Source organism: Galeopterus variegatus, unplaced genomic scaffold (genome assembly GCF_000696425.1).
Source record: "Galeopterus variegatus unplaced genomic scaffold, G_variegatus-3.0.2 Scaffold760, whole genome shotgun sequence".
Lineage (NCBI taxonomy): Eukaryota > Metazoa > Chordata > Mammalia > Dermoptera > Cynocephalidae > Galeopterus > Galeopterus variegatus.
In genome coordinates this window covers 319,986-334,970 of record NW_007726871.1, presented here as the reverse complement: position 1 = coordinate 334,970, position 14,985 = coordinate 319,986, and positions in this window count along the sequence as shown.

Here is a 14,985-nt window from a genome sequence, read left to right as displayed (position 1 = left end):
ATAGAGAGAGCGATTTACCTTTTTTCTCCATTTTTTTTTCCTTTTTGTCTCTTTTACTGACTGGTAACGGGATCGCAACCCTCGGTGTTGCGCCCGCACCACGCTCAGCCAGTGAGCGGGAATCGGTCTCCACATGGGATCCGAACCCTCAGCGGGAGTGCCGCCGGGCTCCCAAGCGGCGCACTGTCCAGTGCACCACTGGGCCGGCCCTCCATTTTTGTTCTCTCTAGGCCTCTAGTGGATTTGATGGTTCTCATATTGAGGGTGGATCTTAACCACTCAGTCCACTCAGGCCCACATACTAATCCCTTCTGGAAACACCAACAGGGACACACCTAAAAAAGATAGTTTTACCAGGTTTCTTGGTATTCCTTAATCTAATCAAGCTGAAATCCAGAATTAACTGTCACACCCACCAATATAAATTTCCCTCAGCTATGCCCTGGAGACCGATCTCCTTTCTTGCCTGTTTCATTTTATTGCTGAATATATAAATTGCAATCATTCAGGTGTGTAGACAGGCACAGGTACTATTTCTCTTATTTTGTAACTCAGGAGATTAATTTTCATTTATATAATAATTATATTCCTTGAAACTTACAAGCTTAAGTCTTTACCAGCACCACACTCTCCTCTGAAATCCAGAATTAACTGTCACACCCACCAATATAAATTTCCCTCAGCTATGCCCTGGAGGCCGATCTCCTTTCTTGCCTGTTTCATTTTATTGCTGAATATATAAATTGCAATCATTCAGGTGTGCAGACAGGCACAGGTATTATTTCTCTTATTTTGTAACTCAGGAGATTAATTTTCATTTATATAATAATTATATTCCTTGAAACTTACAAGCTTAAGTCTTTATCAGCACCACACTCTCCCGAGTGAGCCACGGGCCGGCCCAAGCTTAAGTCTTTATATGTAATTCTTTTTTTTTTTTTCCTCTTTGTCTTTTTTACTGACCGGTAACGGGATCGCAACCCTCGGTGTTGCGCCCGCACCACGCTCAGCCAGTGAGTGGGAACCAGTCTCCACATGGGATCCGAACCCTCGGCGGAGTGCTGCCACGCTCCCAAGCGGCGCACTCTCCAGTGCACCACCGGGCCGGCCCTATATGTAATTCTTTAGTAGCCTAAATATTTTGTTTCTCAGCTTTTTTTTTTTGTAATTCTTTAGTAGCCTAAATATTTTGTTTCTCAGCTTTTTTTTTTTTTTTCATTATCATCTCCTGCTAATGAGAGAAATTAAATACTAAGGAATAATATTTTGTCAGATAGCATTGAGTTTTAGAGGGCCACAAACCATTGTAATGTTTAAGATTTTTTGCCCTCCAAGAACCAATTTTTGTCCTTTGGGAGTGATATTGCCCCTGTTGAAATACATGGTCTAATTGGTAGAAAAGAGGTAATTCTATAACAACTACAATGATAATAACTTTCCTTTATTGAGTGGTTATTGTGTATCAGACACTGTACTGTGTGCTTAACAAATGTCTGATTTAGCTCTTATAGAAACCATATGTGGAATGTATTATTTCCATTTTCCAAATGAAGAAACAGAGTTTAACTTATTTAAAACTAAGTTTCAGAGAGAGAGATCTCCTTCTACTACTATCTACTGTCCACTCCTCACAATAATACTATTCAAATTAATAGAAAAGTCAAACCTTTTTGTAACCAGAGATACACAATTTATTGTGGCATTATGATTCCCAACATACTGATTTCCAGGAATGGTTCTGTCATTCTTGTTTACCATGGCTTGTAGGTCATCAGAGATTTTTCTGGTCTGTGAATTGTTTATAGTCTACTGGGAAGAACAGTTGACATATGGTCATAAGGAACTGGCATTATGATTCCCAACATACTGATTTCCAGGAATGGTTCTGTCATTCTTGTTTACCATGACTTGTAGGTCATCAGAGATTTTTCTGGTCTGTGAATTGTTTATAGTCTACTGGGAAGAACAGTTGACATATGGTCATAAGGAACTCTGTCAATATAAAATAATAAGAGGTTTTTTTTTATAGTTATAAGGTAAAAACATTCTTTTGTTTTGAAAAAATCCAGACAGTTTTTCTATATCCTTATCTTTATCCTAAAGAGCTTTTCATCTAAAATATCAAATTTGTTATTTAAAATTATATGTATTTTTCTTTTTATATCTTTACCCATTTAAAAAGGTAAAAGTAATATGGCTCATTGTAAAAAATCAAATAGTGTAAGCAAGTATAAAATGAACAACTAATGTCTTCCTTCCCCAGCTCCAACTTCTAAACTGTATTTATAAAGGTATCTTCAGTTCTTTCCCTCTAAATTTTAAATGTGTGTATCAGCATATACATATATTTAAGGACATTATTTTTATTTATAAAATTGAGATAATAGTACTCAAATTATGCCATATTTTGCTTTATTCATTGTTTTAAAATAGTTCTGTAGTGTTTTATTGAGTCAAAATTTATTTGACTCATTCCATATTAAAAGATATATGGTTGTGTCCAAATATTCACTATTACAAGGAGACTTTTGAAGAATGTTCTTTGTATGCATAATAGGGCAACTTTGTGAGTATATTTCTTTAGTAAATTACAGCAGTAAGACTGTTAGATCAATGGGTATGTGCATTATAAATTTTCATAGATATTGCCAAATTGCCATTCAAACAACATACATGAAACTATACTGATGCTAAATGGTTTATTAGAAAGCCCATTTCTTCACAGTCTCATAACATTAGATATATTAAAATGAAAGGTTTCTGTCATTCTGATAGATGAAAAACAATGTTTTGTTTTGATTTGCCTATTTTTAGTTATAAGGAAGGTTGAGCATATTTTCTGTTTCTTGGCAATTTGTGTTTCTTTCTTCTTAAAATGAACTGCCTTTTCATATTCTTGTCCATTTTTCTATTGTGATATCTATGTATAGTTTTATTTTATTGATTGTATGAGCTGTTTGCAAATGAAGGAAATTAGTCCTTTTTTATTTGTTTGGCAATTTTAAAAAAAATTTTACCATTTGGTTTATACCTTTTATAAGTTTTATTTATTGATATCTAAAAATATAAACTTTATTGAGGTATAATTTATGTAAATAAATGTACACATTTTAAGTGTACAATGTGATGAGTTTTGACAATTATGTTCACCTGTGTAAATACAATCTCAATCAAGATATAGAACAATTCTACCATCCCAAATGATTTCCTTGCAGATAATTCCACCACTCCTGGCCCTAGGAAAGAACTCATTTGTTTTTACTTACTAAAAATAAGCTCTCCTTGGTCTGGAAGGTCTTATGTGGAATCATATATACTCTTTCATGACTAGTGTTTTGATCAGTATGATGCTTGAGATTTATCCAAAGTGTTGCGTGTATTAGTAGTTTATGCCTTTTAATTGCTGAATTGTATTCATTTATGTAACATATTTTGACTTTACAGTCACTTGTATTATTTTGCTAGGACTTCTGAAACAAATTACCATAGGCTGAGTAGCTTAAAACAATAGAAATTTATTCTCTTATGGTTCTGGAGGCTAAAGTCTGAGTGGTCTCTCTGAAGGTTGTAGGGGAAGATCCTTCCTTACCTTTTCCTGGTTTGTGGTGGTTGTCTGAAGTCCTCGGCATTTTTTTTTTGTCTTGCAGCTGGGTAGCTCCAATCTCTGCCTTTGTCTTTATGTGGCATTTTCCCCTCTGTCTGTGTCTCTGTGTTTCTTCTCCTCTTCTTATAGGGATACCAGTCATATTTGACTATGTTCAGCCCACAACAGTTTGCTATCTAATCCCTGGAAATTTATATCCTTTCTATATGCAAAAACATTTCAAATTTCCCAACATTTTCAAATGTCTTAACCATTACAGCATCAAATTTAAGTTCAAAATCTCATCTAAATAAAATAATCTCAGAAAGTCCCAGATCTTATTTTCTATATCATTTAAATCAGGTATAGGTGAGACTGCATATGATCCATCTTGGGCCAAAATTTCTCTCTATCCATTGACCTGTGAAACTAGAAAACAAGTTATCTGCTCCCAAATACAATGGTAGGGTGGGCATAGGATAGGTGTTCCTATTTCAAAAGGAAGAAATTGGAAGGAAAAAAAGGATCACATGTTGCAAGCAAGTCCAAAACTCAGCAGGGCAGGTTCCATTAGATTTCAAGGCTTGAGCATAATTCTATATGATTTAATACTCGAGTGCTGCTAGTGCAGCAGCTCATCCTCTCAGCCCACAAGGACAGTGACTCTACCTACTCATGCCCTCAGTCTCAATCTTCCTGTATTTTGTCCCATCTCTATTTCTTTCACCTGATGGAATAAAACTCTTGATAACCTTGTTACTTTTCTGTGGATGTCAAAAGGATCCGCAACGGTTCTTCACAGATCCTTACTAGATACCTTCATCTCTATTCCTGGCTTCTGCTGAGATGATTGGTTGGATCAATAAGTCACATGCCTAAACTTTTTAGCAAGAGGTTGTTTAGCCAAAGGTGGCTAACACCTTTGGCCCTGTTTCTAGATAGGTTGAGAATTTTCCAAATCATCAAGTGCTGGTTCCTTCTTGCTTAATGATTCTTTCCTCAATTTACCTATTTCCTCTTGAATTTTACTATAAGTTGCAAGAAGAAACCAGGCCACACCTTACACATTTTGCTTGGAATTCTCCTCAGCTGAATATACAAGTTCATCACTTACAAGTTATGCTTTCTGTCGTTGAACAGCAGAACACAATTCAGCCAAGTTTTCTGCCACTTTATAGCAGGAATCACTTTTTTCCAGTTTCCAATAATATCTTTCTCATTTCCATCTGAGACTACACCAGAAGCACCTTAAAATTCATTTTCTAGCAATAGACTCTTCAAGGCAATGTAAGCTTTTTCTAGCCTGTGTCTCAGTAACTTTCCAGCCATTACCTATTACCCAATTCCAAAGCCACTTCTATGATTTTAGGTATTTGTTACAGCAGCATCTCATTTCCTGTTACCAACATCTATCTTAGTTTCCTGGGCTGCTGTAACAAAATACCACAAACTGATGCCTTAAAATGACAGAATTTTATTTATTCATGATTCTGTTGGCTAGAAATCTGAAATCAAGGTGTAAGCAGGATTGGTTTCTTTTTAGTGCTCCAAGAGACAATCTGTTTTATGTGTCTCTCCTAACATCTGGTGGTTTCTGGAAGTCCTTGGCATTCCTTGATTTGTAAATGCATCACTTCAGTCTCTGTTTCCATCTTCATGTGGCATTTTCCCTGTGTGTCTCTATTATCTTCTAAGTCATATTGGATTAAGAGCCCAGCCTACTCCAGTATGACCTCATCTTAATTTATATCTTAATGACCATATTTCTAAGTAAGATCATATTTACAGCTACCAGGGGTTAGGACTTGAACATATGATGGAATGGAATTGCAGGGATGTATGGTAAGTTTGCTTAACTTTACAAGAAACTGCCAGGCTTTTTCCAAAGTATTTTACCATTTCACATTCCCTCTGGTTATGCGTGAGAGTTCCAGTTGCTCTACATCCTTACCAAGGTTGGAATTTTCACTGGTTTTAATTTTAGTTATTGTGTTGTATGTAGTGCTTTATTTCATTGTGCTTTTAATTTGCACTTCCCTAATGAGTAATGATACTGAGTATCATTTCATGTTCTCTTTTATTCTGTTAATGTGGTGAATTACATTGATTAGTTTCTGATGTTAAAATACTTTGCATTCCTGGGATAAACTTGAAGGTTGTGATTAACTGGATTTTCTAATATTTTGTTGAAAATACTTTCATTTATGTTCATGAGGGTTCTTTCTCTGTAGTGTTTTTTGTAATGTCTTTTTTTGGTTTTGGTATTAGAGTAATGCTCTTCTCATACAATGAGTTGGGAACTATTCCAAAGGGTTTATGTAGGACTGATATTATTTTTTAAAAAAGGTTTGATAGGAAATTCACTAGTGAAAGCCGTCTGGGTCTGAAGTTCTTTATGAAAAAAATTTTTAACTATAAATTTGTTATTTTTTAGAAGATATAGGGCTATACAAATTTTCTATTCATTTTGTGTCTATTATGTGAATTTGCGTCTTTCTTCAAGCAGTTTGCCTAGTACCTGCATTCTGTTTAATTTTGTCTTCTCACCTTCTTTCTCCCATATTATTTCTGAGAAAAGTGGGTTAGTAGCCTGCAAATTTCTGAAATCTTCTTCTGCCTAACTTGTCTCTTGGTTTCTTTTTTTTAAAATTAATTAATTAATTTACTTTAAAAATTATTTTATTTTATTTTAAATTTTTAAAATAATTTATTTATTATGAATATTCATGAGATACAAAGCTGTTGTCCCCCCTCCTGCCCATGATGTGAGGGCCAGATTCATACTGGGGACATACCCATTACCAGAAATTAGTTTCGTACCCTTTGTCCCCTCCCATACTTTAGAAGAGTTATGGTGTAAGGTCTCATACCTTCTTGGTTTAATTTCTAATGATATATATGTATATTTGGCCTGTTGTTGTTATTGTTGTTCTCCTCCCACTTCCCGCTGCTCCTCTTCCCCCTCCGTCTGCCTTCTTTCCTCCTCCTTCCTTCCTCATTCTTTCTTATTCTTATCTATTTTGTTAGTTTTTCTGTGATCTGGCCTGACCTCACCAAAGTATTACGTTAAGAATGTTCTGATTCTTTTCATTTTGTTATGTTGGCCTCTTACCTTGTATAGGTTACAAGCCAGTAGAGGACAAAGAGATCATCTTGTGTTACTCATCTACTCCTTCCTAGACACTGGATACCTAGTAACGACCAGTGACTTGGTGGCTTTTGATTGATCCAAGAGTAACTTATGAACTGAAATATGAATCTTGGCTCATGATCTTTAGATTCTACTCCAGTTTTTACAGTACTCTCTTGCAACGCTAAGGTTTTAGTGAATTTTAATGATTTAGAGAAGTGCAAAAACCTATAGTAAGCAGACATTGTATTTCATTATTTTCATTTTTATTCCCACACTTTTCATCCATTTTCATCTTAGTTTTTGGAAAATGCAATTTCTTTCCCTATTGATTTGGTGTTCGTATATTTACCAAGTATTGATTCTCCCCTGAACTCTTTTGCTGCATTTCTAAGAGAGCAGGAGCTGAAGAGCTTTACTGCATTTTATTCAAACGAGCCCTAACATACCAGTTATTCTACAGAAAATAGCTAGAATTTTTCTAGCTTTATAGTTTGTAATTACAATATAACTGCTTTTGCCATTGTTAAAGATAGTTTATAATTCTCTACTAATTTTTAAATTATGCTTTTCTTTAGTAGCTGATTGTCTACCAAGATGATTAGGTAGCCTAACATGGCTTTTTATCTGTGTTGTACAAATAAAATAGAATTTTCTGTTTTAAAGTAGATTTTTACAAACATATGTTAATTTTACATATATTTATTGTAGCTTGTAGGTAATATTTAAATCTAGATTTTGATAACTTACCTGAATTATCAAAATGGCAAATACACTTTAGTTCAAATTTGGGAAAGAAGAAGTTACAGTCTAATAAGTAGAATGCCATTTAAATCTTTAGTTCTAAATTTTATTGACTTCTATTCTTCTTTTATATAGCCTTCGGTGTGTTCCCTAATTTCTCATTACTTCAGTTTTCTTATAGATCAGCTTTTTGATGCTTATCCCAAGTAAACCTGACAAAATTAAATTGAAATCCCAGGGAGTTACATCATACCACTATTAATGTACTATAACGTTTAGTTATCTCAGTTATATTCACTATGAACCATATATTTTTGAGCAATGTTGGTTTTTTTTTGGCAGCCGGCTGGTAAGTAATCCAAACCTGTGATCTTGGTGTTACCAGTGCCATGCTCTCCCAAGTGAGCTAACTGGCTGGCTCTCTAGCATTGTTTTTATTTGTTGCTGGTTGATACAAAATTTACTTAATGTTTGTAGAACTCAGTTACTTCGTCTATTAATTGAGGATACTTAAAATAATAAGTGAAGAAAATTGTAACAGATGATTTCTCAAATTCTTAACTCATGATTTCAATTTATATTCTTAAGTAAATTACTACATAATTTTTTATTTTGGAAAATAAATATCTATATTAGGAAACTTAAAAGGCATAATTCTGAATGTATATGTTACATATTAAAGCTAAGAGTATTGGAGATATTTTGTCAAAATACTGGAAGCTTCAGAGAAGTTACATAGTGACTCTCTTGAAGTCCAGGCTGATGGTACTTTGTAGCTTTATTATTAAGGATCTTCTGAGAAATATTCTCATAGTCCTACTGTAGGAAATAGTAGTTTTACTGAGTATTTTTGAAACAGTCTAAATTCTCTGCTATGGAGCTTTTCCAGAGGAGAGGACGAAGAAGTGATGTTTATCCTGACCTCTCTTAGCTTTATGATGACCTGATGTTCTGAGTCTTCCATTTCTATAAGTTGCCATAATGCTGTATGTTATTTGTGCTTTTGCATAGGTGGTAACTGGAAAGTTTCCATAATCACCAGTGACTTGCCAAATGCAGGGACCAGCTCACAGATTTATATTATACTGTATGGACAACATAGAAGTTCAGCCCCCGTATATCTTTATGGAACAGATGGGGCGCAATTTCAGGATGGCCATGAAGACATCTTTATTGTAAGTAATAAAACTGAATAAAACTCAGTATAAATGATACAGCAAGTAGGTGTCATGGAATGAATGCAGTCTATCAAATGGGGCTCTTCCTATCATAACATCATGCATCCTATAAATTAATCAAAAGCAATTCATGGCAATTTTGCTCAAGCAGATTTAACATAAGCAAATTTGCAATATGGGAAGAGACAATACTTAGAAATACTAGATTGTCAGCATTTATTGTTTTTATGTGGGTGGCTGTCAGGAACGAGGGCTTATGCACTTTTGGCTCTACAGATAGGGCTCAAATGCAAGGTCAAAAAGGGCAAACTAAAATTAGCAAACAAGGAGGGCAAAGTAGTTGTCATCAAGTTATTAGTTGTTATTAGTTGTTATCAAGTTATTAGAACATGGCTAGACACACTGAGATCAGGATCTGGAGAGAAAGAGAGGTAGCAAAGATGAAGCAGGGAAACCAGTGTTAAACTAACATCAGAAATATTAGCAGTCGGGCCGGCCCGGTGGCGCACTGGATAAGTGCGCCGCTTGAGAAGCGTGGCGGCGCTCCCGCCTGAGGGTTCGGATCCCACATACAGACCGGCTGCTCACTGGCTGAGCGAGGCGCGGGAGCGACACCGAGGGTTGCAATCCCGTTGCCGGTCCCCGGTCCGGTGCGGGGGCAACACTGAGGGTTGCGATCTGTTGCCGGACACGGAAAAAGACAAAAGACAAAAAAAAAAAAAAAGAAATATTAGCAGTCGGGCCGGCCCGGTGGCGCATTGGATAAGTGCGCCGCTTGAGAAGCGCGGCGGCGCCCCCGCCCGCGGGTTCGGATCCCACATACAGACCGGCTGCTCACTGGCTGAGCGAGGCGCGGGAGCGACACCGAGGGTTGCAATCCCGTTGCCGGTCCCCGGTCCGGTGCGGGGGCAACACTGAGGGTTGCGATCTGTTGCCGGACACGGAAAAAGACAAAAGACAAAAAAAAAAAAAAAAAAGAAATATTAGCAGTCAAAGGCAGGTCTTGAAATGGGTCAAGCACCTAACACTTTATAAGTGCTTAATTGTGTCTGTTGCCTGAATGACTGGATGTATGGGATTAGTGTGAACCAGAAAGAGAAAGAGAATAAAATCACAATCAGAAAAATCTGTCCTTAAGTATTTTCAGTCTTCACAGGATGTGCACCTCTGTGTGATCCTGGGTATTTGGTGTACTACAGCTGTGTACTTAGCTCACATCTGTCACAGGAAAGGCTGAACCATTTGGAACTATTGTTCCCATTAGGTTAGTTTGAATTATCCTTTCCGTACTTAATCTATATGAGTCAATATTTAAAGAAATTATTTCTTAATTTGATGATCACTATAAGTAAGACATGAAGACGTTGTCATTATTTGGCATGTGTAAGAAATAACTTTAGAAGTGACTACACCAAAAATAGTTTGAGGTGCTTTTATTGTTATTTCCTATTTTATTATTCATGTTTATTTTTGAATCAGAATATATATATGTACATAGTTTATAGGGCTAAATCATTTTGTATTCTGTAATATGAAAGGAGCACCTTTAACTCCTCATTCCCATTTTGTCTTCCACAGTGAACAATTTTCTTGGTTTGATGCTTCTGTTTTCTGAGTGATGCTACCTCCATTTCTCCTCTTTTGTTGTCCTGCCCTCTCTTGCTTGAGCCATGGGATGGCTATAGTTATCTCTTGTTTGTAGAGGTGATGGCTTCATTAAGTTTAGTACTTTAATGCCAGTTTTGATCATAGTTTCATTTTTTCTGATGAATTGTTTTCTTGTGAGGGTTCTTGGGAAAACTTTTATTTTTCCCTTCTTTCCTTTTTCCTTGTACTTTCTTTGTATAGATCTTTTCTTTTTCTTCTTCCTTTTTTGGATTGTTGTAAAATACACAAAACAAAAGTCACTATTTTAACCATTTTAGAATGTACAATTCAGTGGCATCTAGTTTATTAACAGTGTTGTTCGACCATCAGCACTATCTACTTCAAGAACATTTTAGTCACTCCGAAAGGAAACCCCCTTATGCAATAATGATTGCATTCCCTTTTCCCTAACCCCTAGCAATCTCTAATGTGCTTTTTGGTTTTCTTTCTTTCTAATTTGGATATTTTAAATTTCTTCTTACTGAACTGCTCTACCTAGAACAGTTTCGGTACAGTGTTGAGTAGAAGGGGTGAAAATTGGTATTGTTGATTTTGGTAGAAAGCTTTCAGTCTTACTATTGAATATGGTGTTTTCTATGGATTTTTTCATAAATGCTCTTTATCATGTTTAGGAAGTTCCTTTTTTTTTCTTTCTAGTTTGTTAAGTGGTTTTTATCATGAAAGGTATTGGATTTTGTCAAATGTGAGGTTTTATTTATTTATCCATTGACATGATTATGTGTATTCTCCCCTTCATTCTATTTCTGTGGTATATTACATTAATAGTTATATGTTGTTTTGTTGGCTGGCTGGTTCAGGGATCAGAACCCATGATCTTGGTGTTGCAAGGCTGCACTCTAGCCAATTGAGCTAACTGGCCAGCTTGATATTTGTGTGTTGAACCAACCTTCGTTCCTGGGATATATCCCAGTTGGTTATGGTGTATAATTCTTTTAAATGATTCTGGATTCAGTTTGCTAATTTTGTTGAAGATTTTTTTTGCACATATATTTATTAGGGGTATTGATCTGTAGTTTTCTTGTCATGTCTTTGTCTGGCTTTGGTATCAGCATAATGATGACCTTATAGAATGAGGTGAGAACTATTCCCACCTCTTCTACTTTTTGAAAGAGTTTGAAATAAATAGGGTGTTAATTCTTCTTTAAATATTTGGTAGATTCCACCAGTGAAGGCTTCTGTCCTAGGCTACTCTTTGTTGGGAAGTTTTTGATTACTGACTCTTTTCTTGTTATAGGCCTTATTTATACATTTTGGTGGTTTATGTGTTTCTAGAAATTTGTCCATTTAATGTAGGTTATATAATTTGTTGACATACCATTGTTCATAGTATTTTTTTAATACTCCTTTTTATATCTGTTGATAGTGATGTCTCTACTTTTGTTTCTGATTTTAGCAATTTAACCCTTCTCTTTTTTCCTTAGTCAAGCTAGCTAAAAGTTTGTCAGTTTTGTTGATTTCTTTAATCAAAGAACCAACTTTTGGTTTCATTGATTCTGTTGTTTTACTATTCTCTATTTTGTTTATCATCACTCTAATCTTTATTATTTCCTTCCTTCTGCTAGCTTAGGGTTAAGCTTGCTTTTCTTTTTCTAGTTCCTCAAGGTGTAAAATTAGGTTGTTTATTTGGGATTTTTTCTTCTTTTTATTTTAATGTAGGTGTTTACAGCTATAAATATCTCTTTGAGCTTTGATTCACTGTATTCTACATGTTTTTGTATGTTGTGTTTTTTTCATTCATCTTATAGTACTTTCTAATTTCCCTGCAATTTCTTCTTTGACCTACTTGTTGCTTAAGAGTGAGCTCTTAAAATTACACATACTTTTGAATTTTTCAGTTTTCCTTCTAGTATTGATTTCTAATGTCAGTCCAGTGTGTTTGGACAAGATACCCTGTATGATTTCTTTTTTAATTTTCAAGACTTGTTTTGTTACATAACATATGGTCTTTCCTGGAGAATGTTTCAGGTGCACCTGAGGATACTGTATTCTCTTGTTGTTGGGTAGAGTGTTCTGTAGATGTTAGGTCTAGTTGATATGTAATGTTCAAGACCTCTATTTCTTTATCAGTCTGCTCTCTAATTGTTCTATCCGTTGTTATAGTGGGATATTGAATTCTCTATTATCATAGACTATTTTTTCCATTCAATTCTGTTAAATTTTGCTTCATATATTTTAGTGCTATGTTACTAGATGTGCACGTGTTTATAATTCTTATATCTTCTTGATGAATTTACCCCTTTATCAATATATGATGTCCTAAAATGAACTGTTTTTAAGTGGATTTTGTGAAATTACATTGAAGGATGTTCCTTTGGCTGGCTTTTTTGTAGATCACGATTGGAGACATTGGAACACTTTTTAAGATTCGTATTGGTCATACCAACTCTGGATGTTCCCCTTCCTGGCACTGTAAGGAGGTAATGATATATCAGCACTTTCCTATCCTTTGAAAAATTCTCTGCAAATTCCTCTTAGGAATCAGCTTTCCAGAAGGCATTTCATGCTTTTAGTGAATTGATGAAGTCAAACCTGGACGTTTGTAGTCAGTGCATTTCTCAAAGCAGCAGTATCATATGCCCTTATTAATTAATTAATACCTAATTGAGTGATGCACCTCAACCAAGCAATCCTTTTACATCTTTTCAAAGAAATGAAAATACTTTGGACTTGGGATAAACTCACATAGCTTCTTGATATAGTTGCACTACTGTTGAAAAGAGGATTAGCTAAATGTCATTTGCTTCAGAAAGACTGTAAAGATAGAATATTGTGTTAATGAAATAATAATGTACTAGACTTGAATGCCAGCTCTGCAATTCAGTCTACTCATACTAAGTAAGATAATGCCTCTCGAATATTTTTCAGAGCAAAAAAAAAAAAACTTCAATTTTCTACATTCTTCAGAATGAAAAATTTTACTTATTACCATGATTGCCAGTAAATGCAGATTTCTAACACTGGAAATCATACAGCTTGTTATCTATTTTTGTGTATGGTATATTTACATCTTCTATCATTTCAAAGGAAATGAGCTTTAACTAAACAAGTTCTGAAAATGTGAAGAACATCTACTCGTATTCGTGATGTTCTTGGCAGACTTGCTCTTCTACAGTTTTATATATGAGAAAATCAATGGAAAACTCACAGAAGATGAGTAATTCCTTAAAAACAGATGTTTAAATTTTTTTTTTTAGCAGGAATATACTCATATAGTTGTGAATAATGTCATCTGCTTTATGTTAAAACCGCAAAGCATCCTGAAGCAGAATGAAAAAATAAAACTCACTTTATGAAAATATAGAATGTAGGCCTAGTTCCAGAGCTGTGGCCCTTTTCCCCACACAGAAGTTCATCCTGTACAGCTCACCCCATTGTATAGCCCGCATTACCCACATGGCACTGGCTGCCTGCAAGACTGCAGCCTTCCAATAGGCCCAGGCTGCCCACATAGTCCCAAATGGCCCCATTTGCCAGCCTGGGCACTGTTGCCCAGCCATCCAGCTGCCCAGGTGGCCCCGCCCACTCACGTGGGTCCAACAGTATAGCCACCCTTGTGGCCCCAACTGCCTGGCTGCCCATGGAGCTTCACCTAGCCATGCGAGCCCAGCTGCCTGGAAGTCCATGTGGCTCCACACACCTGCATGGGTCCTGCCATCCAACTTCCCATGTGGCCCCATCTGCCCTGGCCACCCACCTGTGTGGTCCAATCATGTGCACAGCCCCAGACACAGATGTAGCTGCTGGTGCCCCTTGGAACTACTAAGTCTTCCCAGAACTACTGAGTCTTTCTGGAATTACTGAAATTACTGAGTCTACCCAGAACCCAAACTAAACCATCCCATCCAATGGGCAATGTATAACAAATCAATAGGAGGGAGTCTCTGTCCTCAGAAGCCACCCCAGAGTAATAGAAGAAGCAACCACTCTACTTGATGACTAGGCATCAATGTAGGGATGCTAGAAATATGAAAAAAAAAAACAAAAAAAACGAAGAAAGTATGTCACCACCAAAGGAGCATAATAATTCTCAAATACCAGACTCCAGACAATAGGAAACCCTTGAAATGTCTGAAAGGGAATTCTGTGTAACGGTCTTAACGAAACTCAGTGAAATACAAGGATAGTCAGTTAGACAACACAATGAAATGAGAAAAACAATCCAGGATATGAAGGAGGAAATTTACAAAGAGATAAATACCATAAAAAGGAATGTAGCAGAACTCCTGGAATGGGCTCCTTCAATGAAATGAAAACTATAATTGAGATCATAAGCAGTAGGCTAGAACAAACAGAAGAAAGAATTTCTGATTCAAATACAGTCTTTTTGAAATAAACCAAGCAGACAAAAAGGAAAAAAAATAAAATAATGAAGAAAATCTAAGTGAGCTAGCAGACCACCTTAAGCACACAAACATCTGAATTATGGATGTTCCAGAAGTGGAGGAGAAAGGAAAAGGCATTGAAAACATATTCAGTGAAATAATAATGGAAAACTTCCCAGACATTACTAGAGATACAGACCTCCATATCCAAGAGCCTGAAAGATTCCCAAACAGATTCAATCTGTTTTCATAGTCATACTATGAAAAGTCAAAGAAAAAGAGAGAATCCTAAAAACAGCAAGAGAAAAACATCAAGTCACTTATAAGGGAGGCCCCATCAGACTAACAGCAGACTTCTCA